Here is a 19,238-nt window from a genome sequence, read left to right on the forward strand (position 1 = left end):
GGCTGCACGTTAATGGCCGCAGCCACAGGTCATACACGAACTTGGCACACGGGCGGCTGCCGACGATGTCGGGCCCGACTCTACACTGGAAATTCTTACCAAGCAGCTCGACTTCCTCGTGAGAACGACCAAAGGTGCTCGTCATCTTATCCCTATCGCGCGAACTAACCTTTCACTGACGTCGAACCTGCTCAGCAACGATCCTGCAAACACAGAGTCCGACCAACGCTCGCGACAAATCCCTACATGCCTGTTGAGTTAGCAGCTCAACCACGCGCACCCTTGAGAATGAAACGTAGCGAATTTCGCCAGAGCAGAGGCGTCCTTTCTGGTGCACTGAAGATTTTGGCTAAAAAAAAAACTCCCCGAGCAAGGGGCGAGTGTGCTTGAAACCTGCAGGTGACAGCTATATCCGTGCCAACCAATGTTTTTTTCTAAACTCCGTCTCACAACTCCTTCGCTGATTAGTGGAGGTTAGGAGCGCAAGGCGAAGTTCCCACGTGATCGCGAGCCCCGAACAAATATGGAAGCCGTCTCCTCAGACTCACAGCTCTCTACGTGAACTTTGTTTCTGTGCGTACATCAAATGATGCGTGCCGCCAGAACAAAAAAAAAAGCCCATCGCATACAATGTTCATGCCTCACAACTCTGTCCAAGGACTGTTACCCTGTCATCGAAGTACGGTTTTCGCGAGAGTCAATAAAACCCTATACAAAAGCTTACAGCATACCAGGCGACACTCTTGTGCAACATTGATGGCTTCCGTTTACAACGCTCTAGTGCAGAGGCGGGATTTCATTTAGTGTTTACTTTCTCGCATACTGCGAACCCATTTTTCTCTGCGACATGTAGCGAGAAAATCCCCAGGTCACCGCACTGGAAGCAGGCTTTTCGCAGTTAATAATGACAGGTGGCGCCGCGTGCTCGCCTCAAAACAGCAGAGCATAGGTTCAGTGAAACACCCGCCTAAAATAAGAATGCAAGGACTTAGCGGCGATCAATCGGAGTGATGCGGAGGAAATGCAATAGCATTCGTCTTTCACTCGCCACATCTATTCCAATTCTATTTATTTACTTCATTCCAGTTACCCTCTTGGCCCAGAGTATTGCAATTATGATTCTATCCCATTTCCGACAACACAGCTACGTAGAACGTGTCACATTCATAGATCGCGGCGAGTCCTCACACCACTACCGGCGCAGCGGTTGAGCAATGCGCCACTGCATTGGCAGATGGCTGTTTCAAGCAGAGCCACCGGTGGTGCTTGTGAGGCAATGGGATGCTTTTCCCGAGCAATGCGAGAAGGAATAGCTCCGGCAAGCCTCTTTTTTGCACACGCACTTCCTCGGGAGGCTGTATATTTTGCGCGTAGGCCCGCTATAGTCTAAGTCATTTTGTTCTTAGATATTTTCACTTTTGTTGAGTCACTCTTCGTCCGACGTCCCCCTCCTCTCCCCTACTAGTGGAGATGGTGAAGGGGACTGTTGCAGATGGAAAGAGGAAAATCTCCTTAAACACCACGTGGCAGGTGGAGGCCTCCCACAGACGCCGACGCCACCAGACAGTTCTCGCCTTCACGGCCCTCTTAATGCTATCGCATTTAAGCAGGAATCACAGCGCTGAAGCTCGCTCGCGCCAACTGCTCCCAAGAAACACCTCCAGGTTAGATGCTTATTCCCGTCAAACGAGCAACAGCTCGTCGGATTAGACCAATCTGCTTGTATAATTGCTTGATCGGAATAAAACTAAGTTGTCTTTTACCACGGAGCATATGCCACTTCACAATGCTAAAAACGGGCCCGTTGATTCCAGCGCAGAAAACAGAACGTCAGATGCTCTTTAGGGCCTGCGCAATTGAGCTGCGGCCGAATGTTCCCACTCAAAGAGGTCATCAGTCTGACGCGTGTTATTCGATTGCGAAAAGCCACTTGACTTAAGCACTATTTCAGGCGCGCAAGCAGCAAAAATTATCGCGGCAGCTGCTGTTCAACACGGCTTTTCGCACAGCGGTGTCGCAACGCCACAGCTCCCACCCAGGCTGCCTCGAAGGCTGTCGCGGATCCACCGTTAGACGTCATGATGCGGAGTCTCTACGTATACAAGCTTCCCCGCAACGAGCAACAGTCGTGCACCTAGGCACACCGTAAGCTAACGTGCCCCAGGCTAGGGGTAAACACTTCCCGTTGTCGTTCCGAGATTTGTGCGCGTCTTTGCGATGACACGCACACTCACGGCTCTTATAAGCAGCTAGTGAGCTAATGCAACATATAATACCACAAACACGAAGGTAGAATAAACGCTTCTCCTGTTGCATGCCACATTTTTCGCTCGGATGTGCATGATCCCAAAATTCGTTTCACTGCTACTACGGTGTGTCCATATGTCATCCCAAGAACACGCAACTTAAGCGTCTAGCATCGAACGCTTGTCTATCGCGTCCAAACGAGATCATCTACTTTGAAGTTGATGCGAATAAACTTGAATTCAAAATCACGCGAAAACTCTCTATCCCAGACACTCTGTGACTCCTTAAATGTTGCGCTAATGGAAACACGTGAACAGTAACTCGCGCTCGTGCGTACAGTCTAAGTGCCCTTTGCAAGAGCTGAATAAGAACGAGTACATATCGAGGCTGAGGTCGTCAATTCCAACTAGGCTGAAAATTTCAATAGAACATGGTCCATGGACGCTTTTATTATTAAGGACAAAGAGGAAAATAAGGCGAAATAAAAAAAAAATAGGAAAGAGAAAGCATCCTTGCAGGACCACACACGCTGCGTTCGGATGTACAAGCTTTTTTTCTCCTTATTTCCCTCGCGAAGCGGGCAGTGATCCGCTGTAAGAGCTGACAACGCTCCTCGAATGCATCGGCTTGCCGTACAGGGATATTAAGTACCTAGGCGAGTGCGAAGTATCGGGCGAATGTATCAACCTTTCTGTTTAAGAGCGTCGCACTTTTACGACTGCGATACCGCAAAGGCCACCACGTTTCCTTTGGAGCCACTTTTAATGCGGTGGGAGAACACAGAGGCGCCCGTCTTCCTAACGCGGAAGAGGTCCGGCGCGGAGACCGAGGGAGCCCCAGATCACGCGGGGCGGCCAATCACGAGTACGTGCACCCCGATGACGGACGGAGTAAAGCAAGAAACGAAGTGTTCGCCCGTCGTTCAACCCCAGAGACAGGCGCGCACAGTACACAAAGCGCCGTCAACTGAGTGGTCCTCTTATTGTCTCGGATAGACGTCAAGATAAGGCACGGCAACAGACGGAAGACGTCGGCACGAGTGCGCGGTTAAAACGAGAAGCTACAGCACAAAGTGCGCGCGTGATCTACACAGAAATCGGGAACAAGCGTGAAGCAAGCTGGTTGTTAATTCGCATAGTGCCGGCTTTTTGTAATCAGCCCCCGCTTCAGGAGAACGCGCAAGGCTCTTTCAGGGCTTGAGAACACGGGAAGAGGCTCGGAAACGCGCCACTACGCTGATTATATTATAGTGGGCTGACAGTAGTGAAACGCGCAGCTACAATGAAGCTCGAAACTACTGTGGTGAAAGCTCTGTACAGTTTCTCAGAGCGAACAAAGAAAGGAACTTGCGGAAACACCCTGCGCCCTCGACACGAAGTGCCACTAAAAAAAAGATAAGAGAGAACGCAAGGAAGCCGAGCTTCGTTCAGGCCGCTCTGTGTAGCTTTCAGTCTCACAGGAGGCTAAAGTGCACGGAGGTAATATATATATATATATATATATATATATATATATATATATATATATATATATATATATATATATATATATATATATATATATATATATATATATATATATATATATATATATATGTGTGTGTGTGTGTGTGTGTGTGTGAGCGATGGAATCATCAAACCGAACTTAAGTGTTTATTCTCATATAAGGCGCCAAACCTAAATTTATTACAAGGTGTGACGCTTCGACTACAGCAACCAGGGCATTAGCGTAGGCCAAGGTCTTCCCTGAGGTTGTCGTCTCCGACCGCCTCGTTAATCCGCCGAGAGGAGGCGGATGGCACTGGCTCTTCGGCGGCGCCCCACCTCGCGTCCGTGGCGTGGCTTATCTAAGCGCGCACAAGTGGGTGATCATTCAGGCTGGCTCCGTGGAAGCCACCCGCGTGGGTACGCGCCTATCCGGGGCGCAGATTGGCAGCGTCCGGCCCGTGCGCGCATTTCAAATGGCGCCATTAGGGAGACAAAGCTCGTCTTCTCGTACGCGACCGCGAAGCACGACGCGCATTTCAATGCCCCCGGCGCCACGCGGGAGGCTACGCGCTTAAGGAGAATACAAGCCATAATGCGATATCGGCAAGAGGAGCGCGCACGAGCCTGCCAGCGGGAGAGGTCGTGGCGCCTAATTAAAGCCCCGCGATGCGCTCTGCCAAAGGAGCGCGCAACGACGAACGCCGCGCAGATATACGCCCGTTTCCGAAGGACATCGTGCAAGGCTCTTCCAATGAATTCGCCAACGGAACTGAGCTGGCGCTGTTACTAAGTAGATTAGGCGTACGTGCAAAGCGTCGCAAATTTAAACTTAATTGCAAGCGGACTGGAAAACGACGCACGCGTGTGCCCCACAGAGCGCCTTCCAAGACGACTCTGGGGCGTTTAATTCTGAACGAGGGTGGTCTCGCTCCGGATAGCTTGCCAAGAGTTGAAAGCGGAAAACAACGTGTCGCCCTACGCTGGGAACGACCGCTGACCTCACAGTGTAGAAGCTCCCTGTAGAGTGAGCAAAACGGCTGCCAGCCCATGCGACCACGCAAGTGCTGGCGCGACATAACCTTACGAAGAGGAAGAATGCTGCCTCGGGCAACAGCTGCCTGAAAATATTACCCTAGCAGTGCGAATGTCTCGATGCCAAAAAGGCGTTGATGCAGTAACACACAAAACCTTTTCCTCATACCACGCTCGCCACCGCTAACACGTGGTCTTAGCACACGTCAGTGTCTTTCAACCTACCTGCGTGCTCTAACGTGATAACACCTAAGAGCAATTAATTCTAAAGCCTTCGTCTCGATATGACAGCTCAGAAAAAGAACAGAAACTACTAGACCAGCGGATAAAATAATCATTTTCAATATGCCCTCCTGGTCAGATTGGAAAGCGTGATGTACACCCGTGGAATACGTGATGGCCATGCCGAGCAAGAACAAACCCAGACAAAGGCCAGCAAACCTGGATCTGTCCTTACGAGCAGCAGGCATCAAAGGAAGTTGCAAGTTAGTCTGAAAATGGGGTGCTTCCTAGGGCACACATCATGTGACCAAGCTGAGTCTGAAGTTAGCTGCTTAATGCGAAATTTCACTACACTCAGTAGACTTAAAGAGCCGTACCAAGCCGTCTCGTACTGTGCAAATGGAATCAGCCGTCAGTGCGAGCAGCCCGGGCACAGGCCTTAGGAAATTTACAGGGAGTAACGAAATTCGCGGTCTTATAAAACACACGCGCCAAAAACAGAATAAAATGGACAGCGTTGGTTAGCGACCACGCGGAATAATGAAAACAGCATCGACGGGGTTTATCAATTCGAGTATCACCAATATCTATCTCACCAGTACGCTCTTTTAGGCACACATAAAAACAAAAATCATAACGAAGCGATTCGTAGTGTGTTCTACAAATCGTGCACGGTGTCTGAAATTAGGAGCGGATTGAGCGTGAAAATACGTTAGCGTTCCAGCTCCGAACAGCGCCTGTGACATTTTCGCACTGCCCGACTGACCGCGAGCATGAGGGCGATAGCATACAGGCTTCGGCTTAGAAGCGCGAGGCGACAACCGCTCAATGAAGCCGAGGAAGGCAGCACCGGAGCAAGCACACGCGTGACTGCAGTGCAAACGAGCTTAATTGCGAGCCATACTCCGGACCCGCGAGCGCGTTCACTGAGCGTCGATCGCTGGGCGAAACGTTCCGGTGCAGAGCGGCGGCTCCGCTTCGAAGGCCGTGCCCGGAGTCAAGAGCACGCCGCCGGCACGTGTGGTTGCCAGCGAGGGCGAGGGACGGGGAGAGACGCCGGCGCGACGCGTGTACGACGGCGCGTCGCAGACACAACAAGCGGCGGCCGTTCCTCCCGGGGCTCGGGCTCAGCACTGCGCGGGAACCGCGGCCGGGTGGCAGAGTCGAGCGGCGCTCCGGTCGACCATCGCAGGGCGCATGCCCGCGCCGGCGGCCCCATCGAGCGGCGACTCCGACGTCGCCGTCTGAGGTCGGTCGACTGCCGGTGAGAGCAGCACGCGGTGCGATGCCAACTCGGCTGTCTCGCGCGCGCCGCAAACGACGGTGGCACGGAACGAGCTCCTGCGTCGCGTCCCAGTCACGCGTTTTTGGCTGCCGCCGCCCGTCGGGCCAAGCGCCTTCCGGCTTCCCCCAGGCCCGAGTAAACAGCGCAGCCAGGTGCCGGACGCGCCGTGGGAGCTGCGGGGCCCGCCGAGGGGACTTCGCTCTGGCGGCGCTGCAAGTTTGTGCAGTCACAACTTCAAGCACTTTTCTTGTTTTGTTGATGGGGGGGAGTGAGGGTGCGTGTGGAAGGGAGGGGGCGCGTCGATAAGCCTCACTGAGACCGGATACTATGAAAGCGGTGTCACGAAAGTGACTGTAAACGGCACTGCGTTGTAGCGTAAACTGCGCACAAAGTGTTGGATCTTGATGGACATGGAACGTAGCAATATGCTCGCTCGATTGCCTGTCCCCAAGGGCAGCACACCATAGGAGGTTGCCATTAGCACTTAATATGGCAGCTGCACTTGGCCCATTAATTACTACGTGCGCACAGAGCGCCAGAATGTCAACTGGAATCAGGCAGAAAGACGTCAGAACCGACCAAGCGACGAAAAAAAAAAGTTATTGCATGACCTTAGATGCGGCCGAAACTCAATGTCACGAGTTTTTATTCCGCCGCCGCTGTTTATTTGCGCCCGCAGAGCTGTCTAACGCCCATTAGCGGAGCACATAGGTACTGATGAGTCACGTGCATGTCTGCACACTTTGCCCGAGCACACCGCAGCGACGTTTCCTGGCTGATTCCCTTTTGTGCGGGAGTACGCGCGCGTGCCGTTGCGCAACATGGCTGCCATGCGGCTGTTTTACTCTGCAACACGGCTTCCCGGAGAGCCGCCACTTGTGCGGCAGCTTGTCGGTGCGGAGTGACAGGGAACGTGGAGGGGAAAGAAAATACCAAGGAAACCAAAGAAGATTTTTAGGGTCTGGCGAACGCGAAAGGACAGCCGGCATCACAGAGCAAGCCGATGATGCATGCTGCAGATGTGAACTAGGTGCCTCACGTGTACCGTAGCAGTGTTCGCAACTGATGCACCACCAGCAAGCGGAGGTGCCTTTAATAGCAGCTGGCTAATGCAGCCTCGCTAACAAACGACACTCTTGCTTTCGGTGTTTCCCCGATGAAAACTTGAAAGCGCACTGCCAACGAGAGTGCCCGCCATGGGGATGACAGAACTTTGCATCTGCTTCTAAAAGACGAGCTTGCGCAACAGGGCGATTTCCCGAACTGAGCTTGTCATTGCATGCAAGCAGCGACAACTGTGTGCAGCTCGGGGCGGTGAGGTAAGGCATGTGCCAATTACGCCAGGAAGGCGCTACACGTGCGCTTCAACGCCTGCCGCCCAATTGATCAACGTCGGCCACACAATGCTAGTATTGTATGGTGGCGATTGCAAATTTTAGTCGAGCAAAGGCGCCGTGGGCGCTGACGTAGCTGGACAATCATTGTCTCGGCAATCTGCAGAGGGCCTGAACAGAAAGGAAATCCAGAGCTGGCAAAGCACGCAGTAGAGCAGCGGGCCGATTGGGAAAGAAAATGGCCAGATAGGCGGCCGAGAGAGAATCTCTGTTTGTTTCCGGCCTTCCGCGGAGGGGGCCAGGCGGGGCTTCCAGGGCCAAGAAAGGCACCGCCACAGATGGCCCGAGGCTCCTGTTTGTGTTCCCCGGCTTCCGTTTCGGTTCCTCCTTTGAAATGCCAGCAGACACACAAAAGAGCGGGCATCGAGGGGAAGCCAGGCGACACTGCGCAGGAGGGCGGGGCAAACAGCACGTGCAGCTGCTGGCCGCCCTTTGTCTCAGCGCGTTCCCCTCGCCCCCGGCTGGGGCCCCGCGCTGCTTTTGTTCGGCGCAAATTACCCGCCCTTTATTGGGCCCTCCAACAAAGCAGTTCGGAAGAGCATATTTACAAAGCTTCGGCCCGCAGACGCCGCGCTGCCTCGCAGGCAAGTCGCGGGTGCGCTGCCGACGGGCTCTCCTCGCAGGGACGTTTTGTAACGCCGTTACAAAACCCGCCTGGCCGACGACACTGCCGCGGGCCAAAAAGGGAAGCGGCCAGCTTAATTTGAGTGAGCCGCCGTCTTTAATGAGGCCCGTTCATGAGAGACCGCAAGAGGGTGAAAACGCGGCGGCCGAAGGAGGCTCCCGGGAAGTGGCCGAGTGATGGCCCCTCGCCCACGAGCACGGCAGCGTACCTCGCACCATCCGACATTCAAAGATGCGTTTCGTAATCGAAGGCGGATACAATTGGTGCTTCCGTAACTGGATCGCGTACGGGTGCATTTCATTTCTGCTGTTTGCCCGAGCGCCGGTCTCGTGTTGCGGGCGCCCAATGAACGGAAAGAAATGGACCTCCGCGCCTCATTTTCTTGCTCGTTTAATTGCCACCCCTGACAGCTCCTCTTCCGCACGCTGACGAAGACGGCACACGCGCTGGCAGACAGGCCGTTCTGGACCGACCAGCCGCACCCTGACAGCCGCGAAGGGCACTCGTCAGGAGACACCTCCGCTCCCGACGTGGCTGACCCCGGATCGCCTCGCCCGGCGAATCAACACATCCCCGCCGTGGGCTGGGACCGCGCAGGCAACGCACGCCGAGAGCGCGGCCTCGGTTCCAATGTCCACGGCAGCACTGACAAGCATGAGAACGCACTGGATGCGCTCGGAGAGCTGCACATTTTGCCGGGCGCTAAACGGCCGCAGTGCGGCGCGAAAATTGGCCAGAAGCAACACAGGTACACAGCCTCCCATCTCTATGCTCAAATTGAACGAACCCCGAAGACAATTACGGCTGCGAAGCCAACGGCGCTGGTAACACCATGTATACTCCCTTCGACGGGAGATGTGCCAGTATACGTTGTACTAACGACAGACGTCGGAAGAAAAACACCAAGGCATGCGCGAAGATGCTAAAGTGAGATCTTGAGACAGCTGCGTGTCTTGTAATTGCTGCGTTGACTTTTCAGTGCCTGCCTAAGGGCTTTTAATCGCGTCGGAGGCGTATTCGAGGAAAAAAAGATCGGCAGTACTGTGAACGCCACATAAACTAGGCAAAGAAAGAAGTGGATGCAAGGCACGACAGCGCGTATGCGGAATTCCGCAGAAACTTGCTTACTTATCTGTCCCGCACAGATTGCACACTTAATTGTTTCATCACACCTTTCTTTTTCCACGGTCGCTTCTTCCATATGTCAAGCTGCAATGATTCTTTTACTTATGTTTAACCTTTAGTGGTCATGACAACGCAGATGCCCTTACTGCAGTCGTATGGCGATGAGGCTTTGTTCGTTGGCTGTACTTTACTGCTCAGCTACACCAAACCATGAGAAGGTACATGAATACGGCAGTAATGAAAACAAAATGGTATGCTAGCTAAGGTTCGCCACACAGATAATTCGAGTAGAGGACCACCAAATCCATGGTGCTAGGAGTAAACACTACGCAGTATTGTTATATTAACGTAGAAGCCGGTTGCGCCACCCATGACAAACGGGTGACGCGTACCCATTTCGTCAAAGATAACGCTGATATATGAAAATAATCCAGTTGAAACAAATTGCGAAAACTCGATAAGGCCAGACATTCCTAGAGTGACTGGAATATTTGTATGCAAATCTTCAATATCGCTATTTCCTGAACAGAAGTATCGACCTCGGTGCTACAAAAACCGGCATGGAGGCCGTAAAAAATACGGTAGCAGCTAAAGGCAGCAAACGCCTGTAGAAGACAGCCACAACCACCAACGCTGTGAAAAGTGGCAGCACAGTTCTGGCGTGTAAAGCCTCTGTGTGTCGCGGTAAACGACATATCGCTCAACCGAGTGCGACGGCCAGACCTTGAACTACCGAAGGCGGACCTCTCGTGACAGCGACCGGAAATGCGTTCCGTCCCCTAACCCGATGTCAAGCTTCAAGGTGACACACATCCCTTCCCTACTCGGTGCCTTGACCTCGACAAAGACGCCACAGTGCAGAGGTTAGTCTCTACGCCTGCTGATTTGCGCCACGAGGATCGCGAAAGTATTTGAGCAGCTGCTGTGGCGTTTGCACATGACGTCAAGCTCAGTTTGAGTAGTCTGAAAACCCGCTCACAGCCATCGTGCTCTGCGATGCTGGTTAAACAAAGCCAGCAACCCGCAGCGCCTTACAACACTGAGCAGGCCGCAGATCGCACGAACAGCAGCATTGAGGAGGACAACACGTTCTTCCTATTCATCAAAAGTTCATCATAACTCTTTTCAGCTATCACCTCGCGCCCTATCTTTCGTAACAGCCAATAAGAAGCGCCTTGAGACCGGCACTGTCTCTGTTCTAACAAAAAATTCTCGAAATGCGCACCATCTGATGGGTCACCGAAAAAGAGGAAAAATGGTTGCGACTCGAATACTCCACACGAGCACAAAGTGAGCTATAACCAATCCAAGTCTGCTGATATACAATACATGCTCCAGTCACAGCGAAGCGCAATGTTCAGCTCATAACAATTTTCACAGCATGGTGAGCGTAACGGAATGGAAGTTGGAAGAAAAGTTTCGACCAGCGAGAGCGAACGGCATAGCGTCCTGTCATCCCCACTAGGGAAAACGCTCCTCTCCCGACGTCCCTATGAGGCGACGGTCCGCTCCCTAAAATCCCTAGCACGAAACCACGCGGTCGGTGTACTCAGCTTCTCACAGCACGTGGATTGAGAAATGACAAGCTCAGTTGGAGGTCACAGCCGAGCTTTACCCAATATCAATCCACAAGCTGGGAGCCGTGCGAGTGACCAGAATGTCCCAGTTGAGTGGTAAACGGCAACACTGGTTCACATTCGGAGTCGGTGACAGATGCGCACAGCTAACATATAAGCGCGAAAAAGTACCGGATAGGAAGTTATTCATACAACACACTGACGACTGTGAACGGCAAAGCAGGAGCGAGTGAAAACAACACTACCGGAAGGTAGGCTCGCGGACGACCAGAGCGTCAACAAAGCGGATACGGCAGGCGAGTGAGCAGGACGACAGCCCCACACCGAGCCGAGGTCAGAAGTCCCCGTTCTCGGCGTGCAGCCGACGACCAAGAGAAAGGAAGTCGGTACGTTACCGTCGACTGGACGTCGTTGGCCAGCTAGGAACTGCAACACCAGCGTAACACCGTAGTACAATCCCAGACGGATCTTGGCTGCCGGCCATACACACAGCGGCGGCTCGCGAGGCCAGTCACGCCAAGACGCGGCTCGGGCACCACCTCACAGGTTCACAACGGGGCGTCGGCGACGACATCGAGGAACGTTAATCCAAGCGCGGCGCGCGGCGTGCATCGACTGGCAGCGGGCGGCCGACACCTTGCACTGCGCCTGCGCTGCGGCAGGAACACGGAGCGGCGCCGAGACAGCGCGCGCGAGAGCACTCCGACGCCGACTGAGGCCACACGCCAAGGTTGAGCGGGCGAGGAGGACGAGGGCCGGCGTAATTAATTCCTCGCGAGCGCCGCGAGGGGGAGGGCGACGCGCGCGGCGCGGGCCAATGGCGACGCGCGCCACGGCCCCGGCGCGCTGGCGCTCATTGGTCGCAATTATTTTCGGGGACGCGCCGCGAGCGCCGCGCCGCAGCTCCGCTTTTGTTTGCCGCCGCCGTCATTATGCGCTACCGCGCGCGCGCTTTTGTCTCGCCTACGGAGCGCGTTGCGGACGCGCAAGAGGCTCCGCAGCTGGGCCGCACTTGACGCCGCATGACAGGCGTCGTGCGGCCAATGACTCCCAAGACCCCGAACGAGGGGCCTCGGGCCGAAAGCACCCGAACACCGGACGTTCCCCAGAAATGTCCCCACAGGGAAGATGCACACTTCCGCGAGAGTAACGCGCTTTCCGTCTCGCAAAGCGGCTTACCTCCTCGCCGCAGCATGCCGGCGCGTCGACGGCCGGCGAAGCTCCCAGGGCGACGGGCGACTCCCACGCGGAGCGCCGGAGCACGTGGAGCAGCGAGACTGAGCAATCCAGCGTGGCGGCTTCGGGTTATCCCGAACGGGCCCAAAATCCGGGCGCCGCAGCTGGCTGCTTTAAATGCGGCCGGCGGAGCCCCCCACCCCCGCTCTCTCGGGCTTCTCGCGAATGTGCGCCGGGCCCCTGCGCTCCGGGCCGGTTATGAGACGCCTCCGACACCTAGGCCGGCGCCCGGGCTCGCGCCGCCATCTATTGTCTCTTGCGGGCAACAAAGACGGCGGCGCGCGCACGCGCACATGTGCAAAAACATGCAAGTTTGACAGATACCGCCGCTGCCGTCGCCATATTTAATTCCCCTCCACTGCCGCCTCTCGCCCGCTGCGCTGCATCTCTCCCCCTTTTTAAGCCGAGGAGGTGGCGTCCCGAGGGCGAGTGCATTATTGATCGGGAATCGATCAGTTCGGTAGGGTCCGGCTCCTGTTTTTGTTTGACCGTTATTAAGCGGACGCGCTCTCTCTCCCTCAGTCGCCGCCGGAGGGCCCCTCAGTTATGAGCATTACGTCACTTCGTTACCGAAAACGGGCGCGTGGTCTGAACGCGACACTTGCTGGCGCTGGCAGCCCAGCGGTTAGAAGTGCGCAGAGTTGTTCTCCTCTCTTAAGCTTAGAAATTGCACTTTTCGCACCTTCAGTTGGTAAGATACACCAGCCCTATTTACCTAACTAGAGCATTTCATCAGTGGCTATAACTGCAACTCATCTTGAGAACAAAACAAAAGATGGGGTTCCTGCTCTTGCTACGTCTCATTTCTGCTTTCTTAACCGTACGCTGTCGGCTACTTGGACCTATATTTCGAATAGGTGCCTCGCAGGGACTATCAGGTGATCTCCGCGTGGTTGTCTCAATCCGATAACAAGAACAAATGGTCACAAGGTTCAGAAACGTGGTTTTTGTCATTTTTTTTTTAGTTTTAGTAAGAAATCTCCACCGTCACTGACTACATTCTCGATTCTACCGCTTTTTGCATTGATCCTTCTTTTTTTATTTTTTATTCATTGATTTTTTTTCATTGATTGTGGCAGCTTGAATCTGTCGCTGTCGGCATCTCAGTCTGGACGCCTGTTAAACACCCGTCTAGAAAAAAAGGGGGGGGGGGGGTACAAGCTACGGCACTTGTCCCACTTACTCTCATAGCTTGTTTGCACAAACATATTGCTACTCTAGCGTTTGAAACGTCTTTTCCGCACGTCAAACAAGGACATTGATGAAATGCGCCATCTGGTCTAGTGAAACAATCCATAACAGCTTATGTACAAGCACCCAGATAATATTCTAGAAATCTGTCCCTAAGTGGACAAGAATCCATGGCAGAAAATGGGTCCCACACATTAGGGCAAGGTAGATGCGAAGTGTACTGCTGAGCTTGGCCCAGCCTTGGGGATTGACACTCGTGCAAGATAGGCCGCAAGAAGGCCAACATGAATGCCCAACCTGGCCAAATGAAAGCTAGCCATAACTTGTAGTGCGGCCGGTGGAAATCTGTTCCTTTTGGTCGGCCATCCATCTTATTAGAAGAAAATAACGAATCTGACTCGACTGCACGTGCAGGATATCTGGTGTATCCAATTTGGCCAAAGGACAGATGCTAAGTCATAACAGTAATCAGATCAAACTAAGCAACAGTTATATGCATCGTAAAAACACCGATAACCTGTTCTCCCTACCCGCTGTTATGACCAGAGGCGTGGAGCCACTGAGGTAGTATCTGTGGACAGCAAAGCCAGTGGGTTGACAAAGAACAGGCAGTCAGGCGGCCACACCGGACGGGGCGCGTGGGTGCGAAGGCACACGTTTACTAGCATTCAAGGGGAGAACAAGGCTATATCCCATTCACCGGCAAAGAATTTCAGAGGGCTACCGCGACAAGTTCTGCTTAGAGCCAAAGAGGCTGGTTCCAAGAAGAAATGCGAAGTATCCCAGGACTTTTAGTTTTGACAAGGTCTACCTACGACCGAGCTCGACTAATCGCTCCAGCATGGGGCGGGCAATGGAGGGGGCGCCACTGCAGGTGCTCGGACAGGAAATGGTGCCGTCCTGCCAAAGCCAGAGAGCGCCTTTCTTCCCTTTCACGCAGCACCCATCAGACAGTAGTAGTGCTTCGCAGTACTGGGGGAACAGGATTAAACAATGCCTCCACGTCACCCCTTCCCACCAAAGGAACGACGGCGGGTTCCAGCTTACCCCGCGGTCAATGAACAGCGTCGAGCGGAATTCCTGGGATGATTTCACGACCCTAACCAAAAAAAGCTGAAAGGATGTGCCAGAAGACACTTCTGAGAAGTGGTTGTTTGACTGATTGGACAATGTCAAAATAACTAGCAACCTACAGATTGAGGAGCACTTGAAAAGCGCTCGCCCATGTGTGTCAGCCCGCTTGAACTGACCTGGTAAACTTGTAAAATAGTCCCTTCCCGTATAGCTTCCATCTAAAAGCCCCATCAGTGCTCCGAGACCTGCGGGTTCTGATCTAGCAGAACAGAGGCCCAGGCGACCGAAAATATGTCTTACTTTTGGATGGAATAAGCGGCCAATATAACTACACTGAAAAAGCTACAGGCATCACAGAGAAGTGAAAGCGATAGCAGCACCGGCCTGAAGCGGCCCGTGTAAGAGTCAATTTCACGAACATCGAAGCGGCCGTAGCCATTGCCCTGCAGTTTCGCTCCCGTAAGAAGTTTCATTTGTGTAGTGCGATACATACAAAGAGAAATCTTCTGTGCCAAACTCAAACGCTGCTTTCTTTCTAGTTTCGCACGTATGGAGTAACCTAAAATTTCATTTAAGTCTACTCGAGACATGTACTATCGGGGACAAAAGTGTGCGGGACGCGAGTTCTTGTAAAAACGTGTGTAGCAGCTACAATAAACGTTTTTCCAAGAACTCGCGTCCCGCAAACTTTTGTCTCCGATAGTAAATCACACTACTACACTTCTCGTCTTAGGTATTAGCTCCACAGTAATCGCAATGTCCGACGAAGTTCTGCATCCACTGCTTAGAAATCGGAAAAGCATAGCCTTTGAGAAATGTCAATCACTATAGAGCAAATTTGAATTCGCAAGGGCTGCGCATCTTCGAATAAGCTTGATGCAACCCAGCGTTCAAATGTGCGACATAAAAGGACAGGGATGTTATGCTGCAAGACATATAGGCGAAATGTCCTGGACAAATGCCAGGCAACATCGTCAGCAGCCAAACACATGGCGACTTTGAAACCCCCTCCCACAACTTTTTTATCGCATGCAGCATTGTTTTCTTCTTTCTTTTTCGCACACAGGCACTCGCCTGTTTTGTCGGTAAAGAAGTGTTACACTGAGATACTACAGTGTTACAGAGAAGCGAATGCATCGGCATGCAGTAGCACCGAGTAGAAACTGACATGCTCTTCAAGAAGCGACCAGACACGTGCTTTCCCCTGGTGGCACTCGGTCCCTTCTAATTGAGGCCAGCAGTGGCACGGGCGTTCATGATCTGGACCCTCCCCCCGTGATCACATCACGTTATAGCGTGCGGTGATATCAAACACCGCTGCGCGCGCGCATGCGCCGATTAGTGCGGCAAACTTACTGAGGACCGAACTCCTTGCTGTAGACGCCCGCGCCATGGGCCCCGCAGACGCGCGCTCTAAAGCATATCGACACCAAAAGATAGGGACTGACTTGGAGAGCGAAAAACCGCGGGAAGTGAATGTCTTCATGAGCACTTGGCTTGCGAAGCCTTGCCGCATGACGGCACGCTCTCCAGAGTTTGTTTTTTTTTCCTCCATGGGCCAGCCACTCAGTGATCCCCAAGACACAGAAAAAGTAAAAAAAAAATAATTCGGAAAGTACACTGTAGTGCGATGCGGTTTTTGCAGAAATTCACAGAAAGGCATTGGATTTTTTGAAAAAAACAAAAAGATTTTATTGCCACATTTGTGACCAGGTGACTAGTGCTGTTGCCCACTGCACGAACTATAGACGCACGCAACTAAAGCGCCACCTTTCGGTGGCGAATGTAACTATTCTGGTAACGAAACTTTTCATCAATGATAAAGAATCCCCACGTTTTTCTGTGCATTTCCGTGGAAACCACATCGTGCTAGAGACCGTACTTATTTCAAGTTAGACTTTTTAACCCTTCTGCTCAGGCCGCGGCAGCCGCGTTTCGATGCAGACGAAATGCAAAAGGCGCCCGTGCGCTGTCCAACGTCAGTGCACGCCAAAGATACCCAGGTAGTTGAAAATAATCAGGAGCCCTCCACTACGCCGTCCCTCACAGTCTGAGTCGCGTCGTGACCTTGAAGCGCATATACCATACCATATCATACCATACTTTTTCTGTTACGTTTGGTTCACGTTTTATGCATGTTTAAAATGTTTGTTTATGGCATGCTTCTTTGAGCCAGGTTTATGCGCGAAACAGCCATGTGTGACACTAGCGTAAGTTTGTCGTCTCCAGTTGCAATTATGGCCAATCAAGCGTCTGTCATTTTCGTAACCGTACCACCGCTTGAGCTGCTAAATTTGTAAGATTGTCTGCCAAGAGTAGTCATAAAAACGAAATTGCCGCTTACCGAAAGAAAAAAGTGCCACAGAAACACGACTGATAGCGGCGTACACTAGCCGACAAGGTGCAAGCAGCCCAGCGTGCCCATGTGGTCTACAGGCAGACATGTGCGGGCGAGAAGCGTAGCCGCCAATGCCAGATGTGCTGCAGAGGGAGACGTTGTCGGCCGGGGGCATTGTGCCAACACAGGACGCGCAAAAGTTGCTCAAAGAAGAGAGCGGCGCGGGGTTGGGAACGGCCCGTGCGGGGCACAGGGCCTGCGGAAGAGCCGGCCGCCAAGCACGAAACGAACGCTGCATCACAGAACGATCACCGGCGTCCGACAGCGCGGCGCAGACCCAAGAGGAAAAGCAGGGACGTCAGCGGAGAACCGCAAAATCTGCCGAACTTGCCCGGCTCTTCGGGGGTCTCGCGCACCCCCTTCATTTGGGAAGAAACATCACGAGGCGAAGGAAGGGGGGAGAAAGAAAGTGGGAAACAAGAGGAAAGGTAGTTTAGACTGTCACGTTGCATCCCATACAACGCCCTTTTCTGCGCTAAGGTTGCGCCTCTAACAAGAGCTCCGGCGGCGATCCATCATTCTCTTTTTGCTCTCTCGCGAAGTCCCCGGTCTCTCCAAAAAGCGGGCACTCGCTCGCACACACACAACCGGGGCACGAAGCAAACATCAAGCGCAAACAAACGGACGGAGTCCGGAGGCCAAAGGCGTGAAGAACAGGACAGGAGAAGAAAGCAAGCAGACGTCGAAAAAAGGGGGGGAAAAAAAAAGCCTGACGGACGCGTGCGCTAGCGCCATCTATCGAGCAAAGCTCGAACCGTACAGCCCTTCTCCTCTTTTGACATCATTCTGACTATTCGATATTTTTTTTTTTCTTTGAGTGCTCCCTCTGTCTTTTTATGAAGGCCCGTGCTACATTTTTCTCGTCTGCCAGCTTTCTATTTTTCTCGTTCGCGCACGCTTTCCTCCTGTTCGCCACGAATCGATACGGCTCGCGCTTCCCCATCCCGGCGTGCGTTTTTATGCGGAGGAGCTCTTTTTTAAAGAGCGGGAAAGGGTAGGGACGCTAGGATTTTTTTTCACAAATGTAAACGCAAGGCAACACTTTGAGAAGCAAAGCTAAATGCGCGAGCAGTGGAGAGGCGTTTTTGGAAGCTCAATGGAGATGGCGACACCAGCTCCGCGTGCCCCTAGTCGGTGTGAATGGCGCGTGATGAGCGCGCTTTGTGCGGGCGCTGCTGAGGAGCGCAGCGCGACGACGGTGCGCGCCAGCGGCGTGGCTACGAAATTGGCAGAGCAAACAAGGTCGAAAAAAAAATAATAATGCCAAGGAATAGAGCAAGAAAACCGGCAGTATGTCCTGTTGAGTCCCAGAGGTACAGGAAGTACAGAGTAAAATAATAAAAAAAGAGCATACAAAGCATATTACGACAGCACGCAACATGTGTTTGTCTCATTTGTATTGTGACATCGCCAGACCGGTTTAATTCGTTTAGGCAAGGCCACAGTATGACGCGGACTATCAAGCATGAAACTTTCGGCCGCTAGATGGCGCCACAGGTGCTAAAGCGCTTTCAAAGAAGCAACAAGTTTTCTGACCCCAAACGGTCAGCTTCGAAACGAAGACTACGAAGAATTTTCAGTGAACACTGCGTGTGAAGTAATAAACAGATGTACACACTCGCAGTCAAAACCTTATGGAACATAACATTAGTTTGAACACTTCATTTCATCGTAGTGATTGCACGCAGACAGTGCACACACGCACGCACGCATGCACGTGTGCGTTTGCGTGCGTGTGCGCATGTGTGTGTGCGCACACTAATCTCCCCGCGGCTGGACAGAGTGCCGCCGACAGCGTCGCCTGCCGACCACAGGCCACAACAGGAGCTCATGTGAACCGCCCGCTTCACGGAAAGGGAGCGGCGTTCCGCAACTCGGGATTCGGGTGCGACGAGCTGCAGCGTGCTGTTCGCGCGTTCTTCGGTACACCTTTCCTGTAACACAGGTATTTAGCACTCCCCAGCTGTGGCAGAGTGCATTTGAATGAACGTCGAGTTGCCATGCTCGGAAAAGAAGGCTTGCACGGTGAAATGCTGCGCTACTGGACTGAGTGAAATACGGTTTCCCACTGTTCTTTGTTCGAAAAAGAAAAAAAAGCTAGAAAACTGCGAAAACGCTGTTGCTGCATACCACAATAAAAAGGAAACTATGGCCATGAATTCAATTCGCGCCCCAAATGTATTAAATAATCGAATGAGACCAGCAGAACCGTTAAACTGAATACAATTCAGTTCGAAACGACCATAGGTATGTTGCATTCCAGTGGTTTCAAGAACACAAACAAAAATAAAAGAAGAAAGCCCACAAGCAGGCAAAATGTGCCATTAAGAGACCCGCTGATCAGA

The 19,238-nt window shown here is 52.7% G+C and overlaps 1 protein-coding gene across 5 annotated transcripts in view; it reads right to left on the bottom strand.

The window, feature by feature from the left end:
* The window catches only part of zfh2 (Zn finger homeodomain 2), a 253,865-nt gene that overhangs the window by 104,637 nt on the left and 129,990 nt on the right, over window positions 1-19,238 (bottom strand). For 2 of the 5 annotated variants that reach the window (XM_077646986.1, XM_077646982.1), the window contains exon 1: window positions 11,390-11,714. The exons of 2 other annotated variants lie outside the window; for them this stretch is intronic. The gene's annotated coding sequence lies outside the window, so the exon portion shown is untranslated. Of the gene's footprint in view, window positions 1-11,389; window positions 11,715-12,173; window positions 12,402-19,238 lie in introns of those variants that run through there. One more of the 5 variants, XM_077646984.1, reaches the window with a different exon arrangement.

The sequence above is a fragment of the Amblyomma americanum genome, chromosome 1, assembly GCF_052857255.1.
Source record: "Amblyomma americanum isolate KBUSLIRL-KWMA chromosome 1, ASM5285725v1, whole genome shotgun sequence".
NCBI classification, from domain to species: domain Eukaryota; kingdom Metazoa; phylum Arthropoda; class Arachnida; order Ixodida; family Ixodidae; genus Amblyomma; species Amblyomma americanum.